This window comes from Cuculus canorus, chromosome 6 (genome assembly GCF_017976375.1).
Source record: "Cuculus canorus isolate bCucCan1 chromosome 6, bCucCan1.pri, whole genome shotgun sequence".
NCBI classification, from domain to species: Eukaryota; Metazoa; Chordata; class Aves; order Cuculiformes; family Cuculidae; genus Cuculus; species Cuculus canorus.
The window spans coordinates 2200113-2219166 of NC_071406.1; the positions used below are offsets into that span (position 1 = coordinate 2200113).

Here is a 19054-nt window from a genome sequence, read left to right on the forward strand (position 1 = left end):
AAACAACGTTGATCACTCGTTGATCACTACCTTCCTTTAATACCACCACCTCAGTCCTCTTAAGTGGATAGAAGATGGAGATGTCTTGATTCATCTGACATGAAGGTAGTAGTTCTGCCTAAACCCATGGGCCTTAGCAGTGTTTGTTTTTCTCTCCCTGCTGCTGGTTCTACCATTTCCTTTGGACCAGAACTACCAATTCTGTTGTGGCTGTGAAACATTTCTTACTGGCTCTGGCCAACAGCGGTTGAAACCTCTAAGCAAGAGGAAGGACCAGAGTTTTATTCTTCTAAAACTGAGCTGAGTTGACGTCCGCAGCTGCAGGAGCATGGTTTGATTTTGGTGTTGATAGGACCACCTCCATCAGCTCTCCGGCTCCTTGCTGAAGTGAACAAGGGGTGAATTGGAAGCATTTCCACTTGTGGGCTGGGGTTTGGTCGGCTGTTTCTCCTCAGATCCTTGGAAAACAAATTTTGGTGGGTTGCCATGACTGGGTTCACTTCCAAAAAGCACTTAGGCAATTTTTAGTGTTCTATTCTTGCACAACTCGGTTGTGCAATCACTTACGGTAATTGAGGTGGTTTACTAAAATCCATCCCTTGCAGAAAATCCCAGGGGCTCCCCGGGAGAGCAGCGTTTCTGAGCGTGGTGGGCTGGGTTGTGGGCAGAAATAAACCTGGCACCGCACCTCCGTGGGAAGATGAGCCCTCACCTCGCTGAGAATGTGCAATTCAGCACCTCAAGTGTTTTGCAGACTGGTTATAATGGGCGCATCCTCAGCGTGTGATCCTTCCGAGCAAAGGAGCCAGCAGGATGCCTGCCCAGCAGGGAAAAGGTGGGTCACAAAAGCAAACCCACCCCACATTCCTCGCTAAATCTCTTAAAACGCCTGAGCTGGGCTATTTGATGGACATTTATGGGTATTTCCACCTATTTGGTAGCTGCTAAAAGTGCTTGTGGGTGCAGTTATTTCGGTTTGAGGTGGTGCTCGGTCAGTCTGGTGGCCCTGGTTTACTCCGTGCAGGACCTGCCTAGTTGCGGGCAGGGAGGAGAGCTTGAGGAGCAGATTTGGTGTGTCTCTCAGGCCGTTTGTCACAGCCAAGCACAGAATCATTAAGACTGGAAAAGACCTCTAAGCTCATCCGGTCCAACTATGAGCCCAACCCCGCCGTGGCTGCTAAACCTTGTGCCAAAGGGCCACAGCCATACACTTTTTGAACCCCTCCAGGGATGGAGACTCCACCCCTGCCCTGCGCAGGGCTTCACCACTCTGTCAGTACAGAAATTTTCCCTAATATCCAATTGAACCCTCCTTTGGTGCAACTTAAGGCTGTTTCCTCTTGTCCCGACACTTGTTCCCTGGGAGCAGAGCCCAACACCCGCTCACCACAACCTCCTCTCAGGGAGCTGCAGAGAGCAGTGAGGTCTCATCCTCCTCCAGGTTAAATTAATCTGCTCTGCGATCTGAAGAGAGAAACGGGGAGATCTTCTCTAATTAATAATTTGATGTTGTCAATGTGGCATTTAGTTGCCTAATCCTCACGTAGCAGCGGGGGCTCTCCTAAGGGAGGGATTATTTGCTGAAAAGCAAGTAATTGGTAATTCTCTGGTCACTGGGCTTCTTCCTATCAAACTCCTTTCTTATAACAGAAGATTTATTAACCTTTTTTTTTTCTTTTACTTCAGCAACTTTCTGTCTTATTTGAATCTTGTTCTCACTGCAAAGCCACCGCGGTGCTGGAGCTGGAGCAGAGCTGTGGTCCCCAGGGCTGCAACAGCAGCCGGTGCTGGTTTATACACTCAGGTGATGTATTGGATGCAGAAGCATCAGTGGGATTGAGGGCACCCTCAGCAAGTTTGCTGATGGCACCAAGCTGGTGGCACGGTCAGCATGCTGGAGGGGGAGGGATGGCATCCAGAGGGACCTGGAAACGCAGGAGAGGTGGGGCTGTGAGAACCTCATGAGTTCAACAAGGGCGAGGGGTTGCACCTGTGTTGGGACAAACACAGGTTGGGCAGAGAATTGGTTGAGAGCAGCCTTGAGGAGAAGGGCTTGGGGTGCTGGGGGAGGAGAAGCTCAGCAGGAGCCAACCCAGAAACCAACTGTGTCCTGGGCTGCATCCAGAGCAGTGGGACCAACAGGGAGAGAGGGGGTTCTGCCCCTCTGCTCCTCTCTGGTGAGACCCACCTGGAGCCCTGTGTCCAGTTCTGGAGTCCTCAGCACAGGGAGGACACAGAGCTCTTGGAGTGAATCCAGAGGAGGGCACAGAGATGATCGCAGGGCCGGAGCACCTCCTGTATGAGGCCAGGCTGAGAGAGTTGGGGTTGTTCAGCCTGGAGAATAGAAGGCTGTGGGGAGACCTTAGAGCAGCTTCCAGTGCTGAAAGGGGCTCCAGGAAAGCTGGGGAGGGGCTCTGGATCAGGGAGTGCAGGGAGAGGGTGAGGGGAAAGGTTTGAAGCTGAAAGAGGGGAGATAGAGTTGAGATCTTAGGCAGAAATGTTTTGCTGTTCAGGTGGGGAGGCCCTGGCCCAGGGTGCCCAGAGCAGTGGGGGCTGCCCCATCCCTGGAGGGGTTCCAGGCCAGGTTGGATGGGGCTTGGAGCAACCGGATCCAGTGGGAGGTGTCCCTGCCCATGGCAGGGGTTTGCAGCTGGATGGGCCTTGAGGTCCCTTCCAACTCAAACTGTGCTGTAATTTGATGATCCGTGACACTGGCGCTGCACAGCATTGACCTTTGCGCAGCAGCTCAGCCACCTCATCCTCCCCTCGCTGGCACAGCATCAGGGGTTTCTTGGTGTTTGCTTTGCAGGTGGTTTGCTGCTCTTCATCCTGCCGTGATTCATAGTGGGGAGGTGCAGGTATTTCTGAGCAGAGGCAGCTGACGGAGATGCACCGGCACCGTTGTTTGGGGTATGTCAGCTATGTGAAACTCTACTCCTTCTGAACGGTTCCTTCTCTGCTACCACTTCCGTAGCTTTAACCACCGCAAATAAGCTTAGGAGTGCAAATACACAGGGACGTGCTTCTGCAACTAAATTTGGGGCAATGCAGCTGAACTGAATCCTTCTCTTTGCATACACACATCTAAAACTGCCAAGATATTATAGAATCATAGAATGGTTTGAGTTGGAAGGGATCTTAAAGATCATCCAATTCTGCCCCCCTGCCATGGGCAGGGACACCTCCCAGTGGCTCAGGGGCTCCAAGCCCCATCCAACCTGGCCTGGAACCCCTCCAGGGATGGGGCAGCCCCCACTGCTCTGGGCACCCTGGGCCTCATGACCCTCAATGTAAAAAAATTCTTCCTTATGCCCAATCTAAATGACCCCTCCTTTAGTTTAAAAACATTTTCCCTCATCCTATCCCTACAATCATTCATCCAGAGCCCCTCCCCAGCTTTCCTGGAGTCCCTTTCGGCCCTGGGAGTTGCTCTAAGGTCTCCCCACAGCCTTCTCTTCTCCAGGCTGAACAACCCCAACTCGCTGTCCTTGGATGAGAGTGGCTCCAGCCCTCAGATCAGCTTTGGGGCCCTGTATTGCACATCCCATTTCCCAAGGACCCTTTCCTCCACTGCTGGCAAAGACAACGCTATCCTGAGACAGTGCACCGCGTTGCCACGCTGCTCAAAGGACACGCTGGTGGCTTTTTATTGCCTTCCTTCCTTCATCCCTTCCTTCTGCGCCGCTCTGGCCAGTGCCGGCAGCCCCGTGCTGGGCTGCTCTGGTTCTTTCCCGCTTGCCCCAGAGAGGGTTGAGCAAACACGCATTGGAGGGAGACATCAGAGGGGTTTTGTTAAGGTTAAGGGATGCTGTGGAGGGGGAGCGCATGGGGTTTGGTGCTTTGCAAACCAAGGAGGGCTTTGTGCTCCCGGGGGATGTGGGAGACCACTGAGATATGTGTGTATATATATGTGTGTGTGTGTGTGCATCTCGCTCTGCTCGGTGATGAAAAGGCTGGGAGGGGGTGTGGGGGTGCTGGTGGGGGTGCTGGCAGCGGGGAGGCCAGAAGGCTCATCTGGTGTCAACAGCATTCATGTGCAAAGCAGGGACCCAGGGCAGCATATTAGCTCCCAGTATTAGCTCCGAGCTGGAATCGCTCTTGCAGGCGATCCCAGACTTTTGAGGGATGCTGCACACTTGAAGGTTGGTTATTAGTTCCAAATGCTGCAGGAGCATCTGCTCTCAACTAGCTAGAAATCATGTTTAATAACAAGAAAATCTACTCCAGCCAAATCCCTGTTGGGAGGGCTTTAGCCTGAACAAAAGGCCCCCCTACCACTGATTTCCATAACAGATGTAGCATGCGATGCATGACAGCTCAGCCCAGTGTAGCTCCTTTATTCCCCACATCTCCATCTGCAAGAAACGGGGCTTTCATTTTATTAATTACTCTGGTGCACTCCCGGCACAGCTTTGTGTGGCTCCAAGAGGAAGGTTTTGTGTTTCATGCTACAATGATCATGGTAATGGTTTGGGTTGGTTTCTTTTTTTTTTTTTCTTTTTTTTTTTTTTTTGTGTGTGCAATCTTAGTGTTAAAGGTCATTTTCCCCTCCCCTTTTTCCATTTCTTTGCATATGGCATATTCGGGAAAATACCAGTGACTCCCCGCGGTTCCAAACCTTCTCCTTTCAGGCAGGGGCTGGCAGTTGGCAGCGGACACCTCCGGGAGCCAAGCGGCAGCTCCGTGCCAGCCTGGCTCAGCCAACACCCTCAGGACATCATTTCTGTTCATCAAAATCCCTCCAGGTCCCAATTCACAGTTTTTAACCAGTGGCAAACTCTTTTTTTTTTCCCCCCCCTTCCTCTTGCCTGAGCCCAGTCCGCTTTGTTATGGAAATTGCTGGTGTGCCCGCTGCCCTCGCAGCTGCCCTCGCCCCCTGCTTCCCAGGGACATGACATCCATCGTCATGGGTCTGTAACTTGTCCATACTTCCCTACAGCATCAATTCTCATAGAATCGTGGACTGGTTTAGGTTGGAAGGGACCTCAAAGCCCATCCAGTGCCACCCCTGCCATGGGCAGGGACACCTCCCACTGGCTCAGGGGCTCCAAGCCCCATCCAACCTGGCCTGGAACCCCTCCAGGGATGGGGCAGCCCCCACTGCTCTGGGCACCCTGGGCCAGGGCCTCCCCACCCTCAGCGTGAAGAATTTCCTCCTAATGTCTAATCTAAATCTTCCCCCTTCCAATTTAAAGCCATTTTCCCTCACCCTGTCTCTCCAGGCTCTTGGAAAAAGCCCCTCCCCAGCTTTCCTGGAGCCCCTTTCAGCACTGGAAGCTGCTCTAAGGTCTCCCCACAGCCTTCTCCTCTCCAGGCTGAACAACCCCAACTCTGAGCCTGTCCTCAGATCATGGATCTCTTACTCATCCCCACACACAGCACTTCCCTGCACCATTAATTTTATCCTATTTCTGCTCCTCATCCTCTCACACGCAGTATTTCAATCCTCCCACTCAGTGCCACCGCCAGATTTCCACGGCAGACTCCCACTATTCCCATCGAGGCTGCTCTTAATCCCCTTTTCCCACCATTTTCAGCTTTTTTTTTCCCCCCAATATATTTTGCTTTCTCAAGCCGTTCACCATGGCTACAGCTCTGAGCCGTCACATTTTGAGCTCCACGTTGTAGGTTTGAGCGTGAGATTTTCTGCTCCGCGGCTGGATTCTTTCCAGTCTTTTCAAGGCGTTTTTCAAGATGTTCACGTTCCCAGCACTCGGGGATATTAAAAGTCACTTTTTCCCCTCCCCAAGTATATTTAATGGCAGAAATGGGAGAGAAAAACCTCAGAATAACTCTTCAGGGTTCATTTTTATCTTTATTCTGTATACACTTCCAGGATATACTGAATTTTAATCAGCACTCTGTTTTCATCCATCATAACGTGGGTTCAGCCGCCCATGGAGGGGGATCAATTCTGGTCCTTTTCCCTGCAACGCAGCAGCATCCTGAGCTGATTTGGGCTGCTCTGCCCTGAGGCATGGAGTCCTTGCAGCATCCCGGGAAGGCACTGCAGCATCCTGGGAAGAAGGCGCTTCAGCATCCTGGAACGGCACAGCATCATCCCGTGAAGATGCCGGGTCCTGCACTTGGGGCACAACAACCCCATGCAGCGCTACAGACTGGGGGAAGAATGGCTGGAGAGCTGCACGGAAGAGAAGGACCTGGGGGTGCTGGTTGACAGCCGACTGAACATGAGCCAGCAGTGTGCCCAGGTGGCCAAGAAGGCCAACGGCATCTTGGCTTGGATCAGAAATGGGGTCACCAGCAGGTCCAGGGAGGGGATTCTCCCTCTGTACTCAGCACTGGTGAGACCGCACCTCGAATACTGTGTTCAGTTCTGGGCCCCTCACCACAAGAAGGATGTTGAGGCTCTGGAGTGTGTCCAGAGAAGAGCAATGAAGCTGCTGAGGGGCTGGAGAACGTCTGACGAGGAGCGGCTGAGAGAGCTGGGGTTGTTTAGCCTGGAGAAGAGGAGGCTGAGGGGAGACCTTATTACTCTCTACAACTGCCTGAAAGGAGGTTGTGGAGAGGAGGGAGCTGGGCTCTTCTCCCAAGGGACAGGGGACAGGACAAGAGGGAATGGCCTGAAGCTCCACCAGGGGAGGTTCAGGTTGGATATCAGAAAAAAATTCTTCACAGAAAGAGTCATCGGGCACTGGAACAGCTGCCCAGGGAGGGGGTCGAGTCGCCTTCCCTGGAGGTGTTTAAGGAACGGGTGGATGAAGTGCTGAGGGACATGGTTTAGGGAGTGTTAGGAATGGTTGGACTCGATGATCCAATGGGTCCTTTCCAACCTGGTGATTCTGTGAAGGTGTTGCAGCATCTTGGAAAGGCATTGCAGCACCCCAGGAAGGCTCTGCAACATCTCAGTTAAACACTGCAGCATCCCAGGAAGGCGCTGCAGCATCCCAGCAAAGGTGTCTTACAGCTCTGAAACCCATCAGACGAGGACAACGGACAAAAATTTCCCCCTCATTCCAGCGCACAAGACAAGGATCAGAGAAGGAACGTGTGTAGGTCCCGTTTTTAGAGCGGAGCAAAGGCCACAAAGGCTTAACCGGGACATAACTCGGGTCTGTCAAAATGCCGCAGCGATTCCCTAGGGCCACTTGATTTTTTTCCAGTGAGTGGGATAGGAAAACCCTGGAGTGCCGGAGAGTTTCCAAGAGGACCACCCGGGAGCGCAGAGGAGTGCCCGTCCATCTGATTATCCTAACAGGCTCACATTAGCTCCGGTGAGACCTTGAGCGGAGACTTTCAAAGGCAAGGAGTGAACTAATGCTCCTAAAAATTTCCAGAGCGGTGAGATAAAAGGCTGTCCCTCGCTGCTCTGGCGCAGATGGGAAGAGCTACGTAGTGCTTTAGAGGCTTTTTTTATGGTTTTAAGCATCCTCTCCATCTCATTCTTCATAGAGAAGCGAAGGCTCCAAGGAGACCTTATAGCGACCTTCCTGTACCTGAAGGAGGCTACAAGAAAGCTGGGGAGGGATGTTTTACAACGTCATGGAGTGATAGGACAAGGGGGAATGGCTTTAAATTGGAGAAGGGAGGATTTAGACTAGACTTTAGGAGGAAATTCTTCACAGTGAGGGTGGGGAGGCCCTGGTCCAGGGAAGCTGTGGCTGCCCCATCCCTGGAGGGGTTCCAGGCCAGGTTGGATGGGGCTTGGAGCCCCTGAGCCAGTGGGAGGTGTCCCTGCCCATGGCAGGGGGTGGAATTAGATGATCTTTAAGGTCCCTTCCAACCCAAACCGTCCTATGATGCTATGATTGTGCCCCCATGGGCTGATGGGGAGAGCGGTTCCAGCAGCTGAGTTACTGCAGGGCGAAGGCAGAAGCTGATGGTGACTTGGACCATGAGTTTCCAGAGGGAATGGGGGCCCAGAAATTCCTGGTTTTCTAAAAAGAAAAAAAAAAAACCAAGAAAAAAAATAAGGAAAAAAAGAAAAGAAGTGAAGCCCCTCAAAAGATCTCTCTTAGAAACTGAACTCAAGATGTTTTCTAGTCCTTTTTCCTATGAGAAGAGGCACTGAATTTCCATCAGCAGCTCAAAGCAAAGATGCTGCTGAAGGGTGGATGCACCCATCGCTGTCCTGGGGCCTCCCGGGCTCCTGACCAGGAACCTCCTCTACAGGGACAGTCAAGCAGGGGACAAAGCCTTTCCTCTGCCTTCATCACCTCTGGCTTTTCTGCTTCCAGAGGGTCTTTCTTTTGCCCCCGCCCAAGAGACCCTCCTCTCACCCATCCAGAGGCGTCTCTGTGACGTTCTCTCCCAAATCATTTTGCCCAGAGAATGCTGATGTATCCCTTCTCCCAAAGCTGGGGTTTGTTACTGCGTCCCTTAACAAAGGTGGTCCTCATCTCCCCCTCTATGAAGTATCTGAAAGCAGATTTTTCTTCAAATTTGGTATTTGAAAGATTCAGTTAATGCCACTTCTTATCTCAAAAAAAAAAAGGAAAAGCAATGCCTGTCTTGAGCCCTAAAAGCTGAGCATCAGGGGTCCATGGCTTCACCTCTCCTCCTGCCAAAGGGGGACACCCTCACGCTGTCCCTGCAGCAAGCAGATCTCCAACAGTATGGATACACCCAGGCTCTGGATGGGAAGAGAGACACAAAGACCCCATTAGCTACCAAATACTCCAAGCATCCTCATGGAGGGACACGGCAAGAGCAACCTGTGCCGATGAGTCCCATGGCAGAGAGCTCTTGGCTCATCTCTATGGACTCACAACGGTTTAATCCCCATTAAATTCCCCAGGATTTTTTTATTAAGGGGGTATTGTCATGGCATCAGCGCTCAGCGAGACGGAGCTGAAGTGGCTTTGGTGGCAAAACTCAGTGAAGCACATTTGGTGGGTAAGACCTAGCGCCTGGCACGGCTTCGCCTCCCTCCCTCTGTCCCTTCTCGGGCAGAAAGAGAAGAAAACAGCACGTTTCCCTGCAGACAGATGGTTGCTTTCTTCAATTCCTTTCTTAAAAAAAAAAAAAAAGCCTCTGTTTATAATTCTCCGTGGCTGAGGCTGGCATTTCCCCATGAGTCATCCTCCGAAAGATTAAACACCAGCCGCCGGGACGGGGGGCTCCGACACAAGCAGATGCGGGGAGAGGCTGCGACGGGCGGGTGGTCCCCAGGCTGGGATGGATTTAAGCAAAGGCCGGGTGGGGGCTGGCGGGATGGGGGCTGGCTGGCGCTTCTCGTCGGGGGAGCACAGGGCAGGAGGGTCTTGAGGGGAAGCCTCTCTGAACGCCTGAAGTGGGGAAAAGCGTAGACACTGAGCTGCAGGAAAAGAAATGCAGACTTCCAGTATGGAAAAGGGCTCCAGGAAAGCCAGGGAGGGGCTCTGGATCAGGGGGTGCAGCGACAGGAGGAGGGGAACGGTTTTCAGCTGAAAGAGGGGAGATTGAGATGAGATCTTGGGATGAAATGTTTTGCTGTTCAGGTGGAGAGGCCGTGGCCCAGGGTGCCCAGAGCAGTGGGGGCTGCCCCATCCCTGGAGGGGTTCCAGGCCAGGTTGGATGGGGCTTGGAGCCCCTGAGCCAGTGGGAGGTGTCCCTGCCCATGGCAGGGGGTGGAACTGGATGGGCTTTGAGGAACCTTCCAACCCAAACCATTCCATGATTCTATGGAACGGGAAAATGCATTGAAATAGGAGAATGTATTGAGAAGAGAATAAATGCATTGCAGTGTGTACAAGGGGGTTGGGTCCAGCGGCAGTGCTGTGTGGTTTCAGTGCCGCAACGCTGGAGCTGGGGAGTTTTCTGTCCTTTAGACTCTGATCCCACAGCTTTTGCTCAAGCAAGCGCTCCCTGTCAGGTGAACAGAGGGGTGAAACCAGGACGGATACAGGCTGTGCCAAAGCATGAGGCAAACTGGGTTTGCATGAGCCCCGCAGGATAAGGAGAATTCCCACAAACACCCACGAGCACCAGTCAAGCATCCCAAACTTGCAGCCGCCAGCCACATCACGTCCCCTCCATCTCCAGTTCCTGCGGGACCCCCCGGCCCCCATACCCCAAACCCAACCCAGGAGACCAGGACTTATTTGCTTACTTTTTCTTATGGAAAGCCAGGTGCCAGCACTGCCTCCGTGAGCCTTGGGAAATAACACAGAGCGATTCATTTTTTTCTCCTGGAATACAGAAGATAAGGAGGATTTACAGAGGTGCCTCTGACTTCAGAGGTGTGCAATATTATATTCTCTTTCAGAGCCAAGAGCGCAGCCGGCTACTCCCAACCTGGGCTTGATGGCGCAGATCAAAGGCCAGCGTTTACCATCAAACAGGATTAGGTCATTGCTTCGTACAACTTGGAATAAACCCGAACACCGCCGGGATTTCTGTTTGATGGTAGAAACGCATCCTGCTGATTTTATAATCCCCCGTGTCCTAACATCTTCAGGCGAACGGATCTCCAGGCATTTGCGGCCAAGATCTCCCAAAGCAGGTGAGCAGTGGACAAAACCCCACAGCACTCAGACTGCTCAATGCCCAACATCTTCCCTGGGAAAAGCAGCTTTAAGCCGGGCTTTGTCTCTGGGCCGGCATCCCCTTGCTCCTTGCTGGCTTTGGGTCTTGGCTGATTCAGCCCTGTGAAGTTGCAGAGGAGTCTCTAAGGGGATTGAGTTTATTTTTGAGCTGCGTATCTTCATACATTAACCACGTCCCTTAAACTGTTTGGATGCTGCTAAGCCGGTTGTTAAATTAGAGCTGGGATGCATAATTATGTTTGCAGACCTGAAACCCTGCAGTGGTTTCAAGGGGCAGCTGTCAGGTGTGGGAAGGTACCTGGCCGGGACACATCCGGCTCTGGAAGCTGCAAAATGCATTAATCCTTGTTCACCTTAGTGCTATAGCAGGGACAAGGCGTGTTCCTCACTGCTCTAAGAGGTGATGTCCACCTCCAGAGGCAGCTTTACTAAGCTGGGCATCACAGCCTCTACTGACATGTATGGGAGGGTGAGGAGTGATGTACCGTTGGGTTCAATCAATGAGCTGATAAATGAACTAATGGACAAATAATACAGCTAAAATTAAAAACTCGTTCATGCTGCTCCACATAGCAGTGCATGAATTTCCTTTGCATGAGATCTGCAGCCCATTTTTCTTCTTCTTTTCCCTAGCAGAGGTAGGAAAGGCTGCTCCGAGGAGGACTCTCTGTAAAGAACCACATTGGGTTGTATTCAGTGCTGGGCTGTGTTTCACAGGGATGTGTGTGGCTCTCAGCGGAGTCGTAAAGGAAGGATAGATCATCTTTATCTCTGTGTTTACTTGTAGTTCATAAAAACCCAGCGTTTCTGGGGCAGCCTGGTTGCCTCTGCCACCCCCGAGCCCAGGTTCGTTGTGTGCGGCCGCACCTCCACTGGCAGTGACTGCGTTTGGGAAAACCAGAGCCTGTGTAGAAATGCATTTCTTTAAACATTTCTTTGCAAGCCACAATCTTGTTATAAATCAGCTGAGGAGGCGGCTCTCGCTTTCCACCAGACTCCCGAGGGCATTCCCAAACCTTCAGGGATGGGAGCAGATGATGCGGTAAGGAGAAGAGCCGCGGCTTTCAGCCTCCTGACTTAATTTACTTCCAACTCCTTCATTAGAGATGCTGGAGGATGCTCTTCCCTGCCTGCTCCTGCCCAGCACAGCTTTAGGAGCATCCCTTCCACCTTGCTGCTGCGAGACGCTGGGATAAATCAACCTCCTTTTGCTGATGGGGTAATAAAACTGAAGTGCCACCCAGCACAGCACAACAGCCTTTCAGCCAGACATGGCTGAATTCTCGAGCAGCAAACTCAGGTTTTCTTCTCTTCCATTATTCCAAGATAATCCTCTGTGCCAGGATTAGAGCAGATAGGCGTTTGTCTGTTAGAGACCGGCTTTGCAGTGGGATTTGGCAAAGCAGGGCTGTGAGCCCGGAGCCAAATGAGAGCTTGGCCTGACTTCACAGCCTAAAAGCAAACCAAGAGCATGGATCTGGGGGCAAACACCTGAAAAGGTGGCCTTGGGGAAGTGGGTCAGCAGAGGTTTTGCCGTGGCTTTGCATCTTTCTGCTAGGATCTCAGCACTCACCCCACTTCCATAGCCTCGTGGAGGACGTCTCCTTCCTGTCCAGTACTCTTTCCTCTGCTCCTTGGCTCCCTGTTTGCTCTGTTGGGCCAAATCAGTGCAGGGAAGAGGGCTTTACAACAAATTAATGTGTGCTGAAACCCATCATACAACTCGAGATGACACCAGCGGGGACCACAGCCAGGCTGCATCCATTGCCTTCGTTCATTATGTGGGAGTCACAGCTACTGATGAATGGGCAGCAGCTGTGCTGGGAGGGGTGAAAAAGGGACAAAAATGATGGTTTTCTAAAAAAAATAACTTGTGATTTCGTGGTGCTGCTGTTGGAGTGAGACAAGAGCTCGTGGCGATGCCTGCAGGGGTTTGTAGCCGTGCACGGGCAGGAGGAGCTGCCAGGCTTGCTCTCGGGAAGCGCTGCTGGCGGTTTATCCATCACAGCTCTCCTGGGGGTTTGCCGTCTCTGGGGAGCTGCTTTAAAATATGCACCCAAACAGGCATGGAAGGGCTGCTTGAGGGCATCATCCGGGTTGTCTGCAGCTCCCCGTGGCTCAGCAACACCAGCCCAGGGGTCACGAAAACAGGGGGGTGCTCAGAGCTAAAGCACATCACAAAATATAAGACAAGGTTTGTGTGCCCTGAAATGGGGTCACAAGAGGCATCGCAGCTGGTGCGAGAGGGTCGCAGGGCTGGCTTGGCTCCCCAAGTGCCTGCTGCATCCCCGCTGCTGCGTCCTCTAGCACGAAGGTTTATGTGCATGAGTGTTTCAGGCGATAGTATTGGTTTTTTAAAAGCATTTATTTCGAAACAAACCTTTTCTTGGAGATTCCGACCCTGCCTGTGCTCCCAGAGAGCACTGACATGGGTAAGGACCACCCGTACCTCCTGGGATCCCACCCCTTCCAGTTCCCATCCCAGTCAGATATGTGCAAGTGGGTATTTTTCTCCATCAATTGGAGCAAAATTGGTTTCTTACAGCATCCTTTAGGAGAGGATTCCCTCCTGGGAGGCAGCCCCTGCCTGGTGGGTGACGGTGGTCTGGTGGTGAGGATGCTCTGGGTTGTGGGTAGAGCCCTCCCTGGCCTTATCCATCCCCACATTTCCAGAACTCACCGCAGCAGCGAGTGCATCTGTGGTTGATACAGGAAAGCCTGAGATAAGTTGTATTTTAACTGCTTTTTTAAGCCTAGCCCGGAGAAACAGGAGGAGCTGGTGGTTAGTGCCCATCCCACCCCCTCCGTGCAGCAAACTCACGTCCCGCTCTAAACCAGCAACAGGCATGAAATGGAATTGTATTTGGATGTTGGAAGCATGACTAGCTCCGACCCAGTGATGCGGTGGTGTGGGGTTCCGCACAGCCCCCTCGTCTGCGCTCCCCTCCACACGGGGAGGAGGCGTTGGGCTTTATGAAGTGCTACAAACAAACCCCGCGTTTCTTTAGCGGAGGAACAGGTTTTGGGGTTCCTCTGGCTTCTCCCAGCCCCAGCAGAGTGGGATCGCTGGGTTGCTGCTCGCTGCGAGGATTCCTACAGGGGGTTATCACGGACGGGGAACGTAAATCAGCCCCAACATGGGAGGAATTGCACTCTTACAGCAAAATATCTGGAAGGAAGTAATAAAACATCAGCTCTGGAAAGCTGAGGGGCAGTGCTGCCGGAAGGGCTTTTGGGAATTCCTGAAATTCATCTCCAACCGGCCGACAGCCCCAGCATGGCCCAGGTGGACCCTGGCACGGTGGTGGGGAGCAGAGCCATCCCCACGGAGAGGAGCTCAGAGCGAAGGGCGTTACCCTTCGTGAGTCCATGCTCAGGCGCCAGTCCCACCCTGTAACCCCACTGGCATCAGCCACATCTTCTCATTTTCTTCTGGGGTTGTTGCAAGTCTGAATTCTTCTGCTCAAGACCTCACCAATTATGAACCCATAAAATCGTTCTCCCTCTTTTCACTTGTACATCTTTACAATCCACCTCAGTGCTGTATCCACACTTCAATTTTTTTTTTTTCCACCCAAAGTACTTTTTTCTCACAGTTGCAAAGAGGAAAGAGACCTTAGAGCAGCTCCTGGCACTGAAAGGGGCTCCAGGAAAGCTGGGGAGAGGCTCTGGATCAGGGAGGGCAGGGAGAAGATGAGGGGGAATGTTTTTCAGCTGCAAGAGGGGAGATTGAGATGAGATCTTAGGGAGAAATGTTTTGCTGTTCAGGTGGGGAGGCCCTGGCCCAGGGTGCCCAGAGCAGTGGGGGCTGCCCCATCCCTGGAGGGGTTCCAGGCCAGGTTGGATGGGGCTTGGAGCCCCTGATCCAGTGGGAGGTGTCCCTGCCCATGGCAGGGGTGGCACTGGATGGGCTCTGAGGTCCCTTCCAACCCAAACCATTCCATGATTCTATGATTGTATGATATATATTTAGTACTGAAATAGACAGATTTCCTTATAAATATTGATACACTTGAATACTCGTTTTTTTTTTTGTTCCTATTAAATGCAACAGTGTTAACATCCCTCTCTGTCTGCATCCAAAATACAGGCTTGGCACCAGTAAATTATGTCCCTGCCATAGCATAATATTGCATAAATTTAAAATGACTGTCGGGGTTCCTAAATTGAAAAGGTGATGATCCTCTAAAGATTTACATTCCGTACAGCAGAGTCTATGCAGCATCACCCTTAGAGGCTCCCTGGGCTGAAGGTCATTATCAGTCGCTGTTTAATCAGGCAAGTCATGCACACAGGCAAAGGTTAACTGAGCATGGACCGATACGGCTGCCTTTGTCAGCTCCAGACAATTTGTAGCCTAATAAAGCTGCTCTGATTGCACTTAACACCTGCTTTAAAATCCAGCTTCATTAATACTGCGCTAATGAAACAGGAATCTTCTAGCAAGGGCAGAGTCAAAGTCGAGGGGTTTGCCTTCCACCCGATGACCTAAATGGCATTTATCCACCAGGCAAGATGTTTGCAGAGCCTTTCCGAAGAAAACAGTCAGGAATAATTACCTATGATACTTTAATTTAATTTTGAAAACAAACAAACACATCGTGTTGGCTTTGAATGGCTCAGAGTTTTAGCAGTTGGGTGGGATGTGTTTTGTGTTATTCCCGAAGGCTGCTCTGGTTTCAGACCCGGAAACACTGGCCACGCGGAGCAGGTGTGGGATAGTGTTTGGTGCCCATCCCCGGCTCGCTGACAGGTGTCCATCATGACATCAAACAATAACTAAGCAGAAAAGAACAGAATAAAATAATCATAGAATCATAAATTGGGTTGGAAGGGACCTCAAAGCCCATCCAGTGCCACCCCTGCCATGGGCAGGGACACCTCCCACTGGATCAGGGGCTCCGCGCCCCATCCAACCTGGCCTGGAACCCCTCCAGGGATGGGGCAGCCACCACTGCTCTGGGCACCCTGGGCCAGGACCTCACCAGCACTCACAGGAAACATTTCTTCCTAAAAAAATCATCTAACCATCTTCCTTTCTTCTTCCTATTTTCTATGGACCACAACGACTGATGAATCCGACCCCACCTGCCCTGAGGTTGTCCTCAGGTATGACCTCTCCCCTATCCCTTGTGCAAACCCCATCCCAGGGACCACACACCACAAAATACACTCTCCCCAGGCAGAGGCATTCAGGGGGGCTCAAATTCCCCATGACTCACACCCCTTCAAATCCCACTGAAAACTGTTTCACTTTAAGCGAACAGAGAGTCGTGAGCTGCTGTGTTCTTTTCCATGTGGTTATTTGTCTTCATTCTTTATTTCACTTCTGCCTAAGTGCAAGAAACCCTCATAGAGATGGAGATTAAAGCCGCGTTGGCAAGGATGCATCAACACTAACCAGAGAGGCAGGTGAGCAATGCCAGACCTCAAGTAAACCCTCTCCACTTGAGACTTTGAAAACTTGTCCAGACAAAAGGCTGGTGTAAACGTTACAAGGAGAAATCCTGCACTTTCTCAGGGTAAGGAACTACTCACCGACCAGTTTGGTCTTGAGTTTTGCTCTTCGGAGGAAACCCCTCCTTTTAAACCCCTCTTAAATGCTCCCCTCCCAGGAGAGTATGTGACAGGCTTGCAGAAAAAGCAATATAATCCAGATCTGCTACGAGAAGAACCCACTCCGCTGTAAAGGCTGACGCTCTGCTGTGCTAAAGCTCAAGAGATTTGCAGTTTCCCAGCCTCGTTGTCCATGTGCAAAGGGCAAAACTCTGCTCTTGCGTGGGCTGAGAGGAGCTGTGTGTGACTCATCAGGAACTTTGGCCATTTGCACAGAAAAATCAGCCCTGACCTGAGCTGAATCATCTGAGTTCCACTTTGCTGTGTCTGTGGCCACCACGAGGGCATCCTGAGTTGTGTCCTGCTGGGGCCGCGTGAGCAAACCCAGCCTTGAAGCTGCAGGGATTCCTCCTGGGATGTTGGGGAGCAGGTTAGTCAAACCCTTGGGGGATTTCTATGGGGAACAGCATTTCCTAATCCTAAACATTTAAATATTGGTAAATTATAAAATACAATCATGGAATGGTTTGGGTTGGAAGGGAGCTCAAAGCCCATCCAGTGCCACCCCTGCCATGGGCAGGGACACCTCCCACTGGCTCAGGGGCTCCAAGCCCCATCCAACCTGGCCTGGAACCCCTCCAGGGATGGGGCAGCCCCCACTGCTCTGGGCACCCTGGGCCAGGGCCTCCCCACCCTTAAAATAAAAGAGATTAGATAAAAGAAAACCCCATTTCTCAGGCAGTTCCTCCACCTGCTTTCTTTCCAGCTTTCTGCTGGGTACTTGCATGATGGTTCTACCACGCACATCTTTGTGTTCCCACCACTTGGGCGCTGCTGTTCACACCTGAATCTTTCAAGCAATCCTTATAACAAACGCCCGGTGTTCAAAACCCCTGAGAGCTGGCTAACAGAGATTATCAGATCATCTTTCTTTGTCTCCTCTCCTCGCCAGCTCCAATCCCCTCTGGTAATGGCCAATTTTACAATTATTAATATGTACAAATACCCCTTAAATTAGAAGATCCTCCAACAGGCAGCTGCATAGCAAAGGATTTGCTTAATCCGGTAATAGGAGCGGTGCTGGCTGGAGATGCCTGGCAATTTTGGCATTAGCTAAAAGAGAGAGATTGTGCTGTGGGAAAACTCATTTTCTTCACCAAACTACCTTGTCCCACCATAATTCACATTTAAAACCACAGTATTGAAGGCTCTTCTGCCCTTTGCTGGTGCAGGATCCACGCAGCACTGCGTGAGAGCCTCTGTCCCACCAAGTCAGAAGAAAGGAGTGATGCTCAAACCTGGAATAGCTGAGACGTTTGAGTGTCTGTTCACTGCAAAGGGAGACTTGGCCTTGACCGAGACACAAAGCAACTCACAGAGTTAATATTTTATGCAAAACGAAAAATACATCAAAAAAGAAAATAGCATGGACTGAAGAGATGCAGCACTGGCGGAAAGCTCAACCTGGAGAAGAGTGGTCCTACCTCAGAGGCTGGATCCATCCTTGAAGCATCTGGAGCTGCTCAGAGATACACCACAAAGGTGTTTTTGCTTTGTGAAAGACCAAGAGGTCAATAGGGTGGTGGCACACATGTCCCTCCCAAGGATATAATCTTCCACCAAAAATAGACCTGCCAGGGAATTTGACCCAGGGGGCAAGGAAGAAAGGTTTGGAGGGGCTCATGCATGGATGGAAGTCCCAGGATGGCTGCACATGCCAGCTCGCTCCTCCTGGCACGTGCAGCCAAGCTTATAACCATCCCTGTCATCACTGCTTGGAATGGAAGGACTCCTGTGAGCCACTGCCTCCACTGTTTTGTTCCTTGAAGAACCCTTTCATCCTGTTATTTTTCCCCACAAAGCTACCTCATTATCTTCTCCCCTTCTGGGTCCTTCACATAATGTGCATTGGAGGGCGTGAGAAATCCCAATGGTGCTCCTCAAAGTGGGACAACATCCCTTGAGTGTCTCTGCAGCAAGAACAACGAAGCAGGAAGCCTTGAAAAAAAGGAGAAAGCAACTTTCAATCCAGACACCAGTGGATATTAAATCCAAACACGTCATAGTAATGAATTCGTCTTGGAGTGCGTTGGGTGAGAGGATAAGTAGATGCAAAGTGGGGATGATATTCTGGCAGCCGTGTGCAACTCATTAAATCGATTGGCGGGAGCCAGCGTGTTTCATGCAAAGATGTTTAATTTCTGTTTGGGCAGACAGATGATCTGAGGTATCTTGGCGTGTCGCAGCCTGTGTTCGTAGTCTTGGCTTATCTCAAACAAGCGCGGATAGTTTTATCTCTGAGTCAGCGGTGACTCAGACTTTAAGATGCTGCATTTTTTGCAGCTATCTTACACGGAACATAGAGAAAAGGAGTTTGAATGCTTAATAAGAGCCATCAAATAGTTGTGAATCTTTAATTTAAGATGTATTTATGCCAGCTGAATACGGTATTTTATGCCTGCATAAACCTGTGTGAAGATACTAGCGTGCCAGCTCGAGGTATGAGCTGGATTAGCTCATTTACCCTAATACTGGAACATATTGCATGTTGCCCTCTTGTTGCTTGTAAATGAGACGGTTAAAATAAACAAAATTTGGGGAGAAGTAATCATTTGGATGGTTTCGCCCACCCGAAATAACCTGACAGTGGCCAAAAAGATTCTGCTGTATTTTTCCAGCATAACTGGCCATGGACAACTGTAGCCACCACGGATCAGCTTGGGAAATAGAAGTCAAGCAAGCAAGAGGTCACATACATGATATTATTCCCGGAAAAGGGGTCCTGAGCCTGGCAGCCTCTGCCCAGCTTTCCTGGAGCCCCTTTCAGCACTGGAAGGTGCTCTAAGGTCTCATCCTATCACTCCAGGCACTTGTATAAAACCCCTCCCCAGCTTTCCCGGAGCCCCTTTCTGCTTGGAAGCTGCTCTAAGGTCTCCCCGGAGCCTTCTCTTCTCCAGGCTGAACAACCCCAACTCTCTCAGCCTGTCCTCGTACAGGAGGAGCTCCAGCCC

General features: G+C 51.2%; 1 long non-coding RNA gene across 2 annotated transcripts; it reads left to right on the plus strand.

Moving 5' to 3' along the window:
- LOC128852467 (uncharacterized) lies at nucleotides 1-18679 on the plus strand. Of its 2 annotated transcripts, none has more exons than XR_008450306.1 (6): nucleotides 1-105; nucleotides 1687-1804; nucleotides 2810-2910; nucleotides 10208-10444; nucleotides 15826-16009; nucleotides 16103-18679. It is a non-coding gene; the product is annotated as an uncharacterized LOC128852467 (long non-coding RNA). The 2 variants fall into 2 exon arrangements; XR_008450305.1 differs by lacking the exon at nucleotides 1-105 and adding an exon at nucleotides 657-835.
- Nucleotides 18680-19054: the final 375 nt, after the last annotated feature.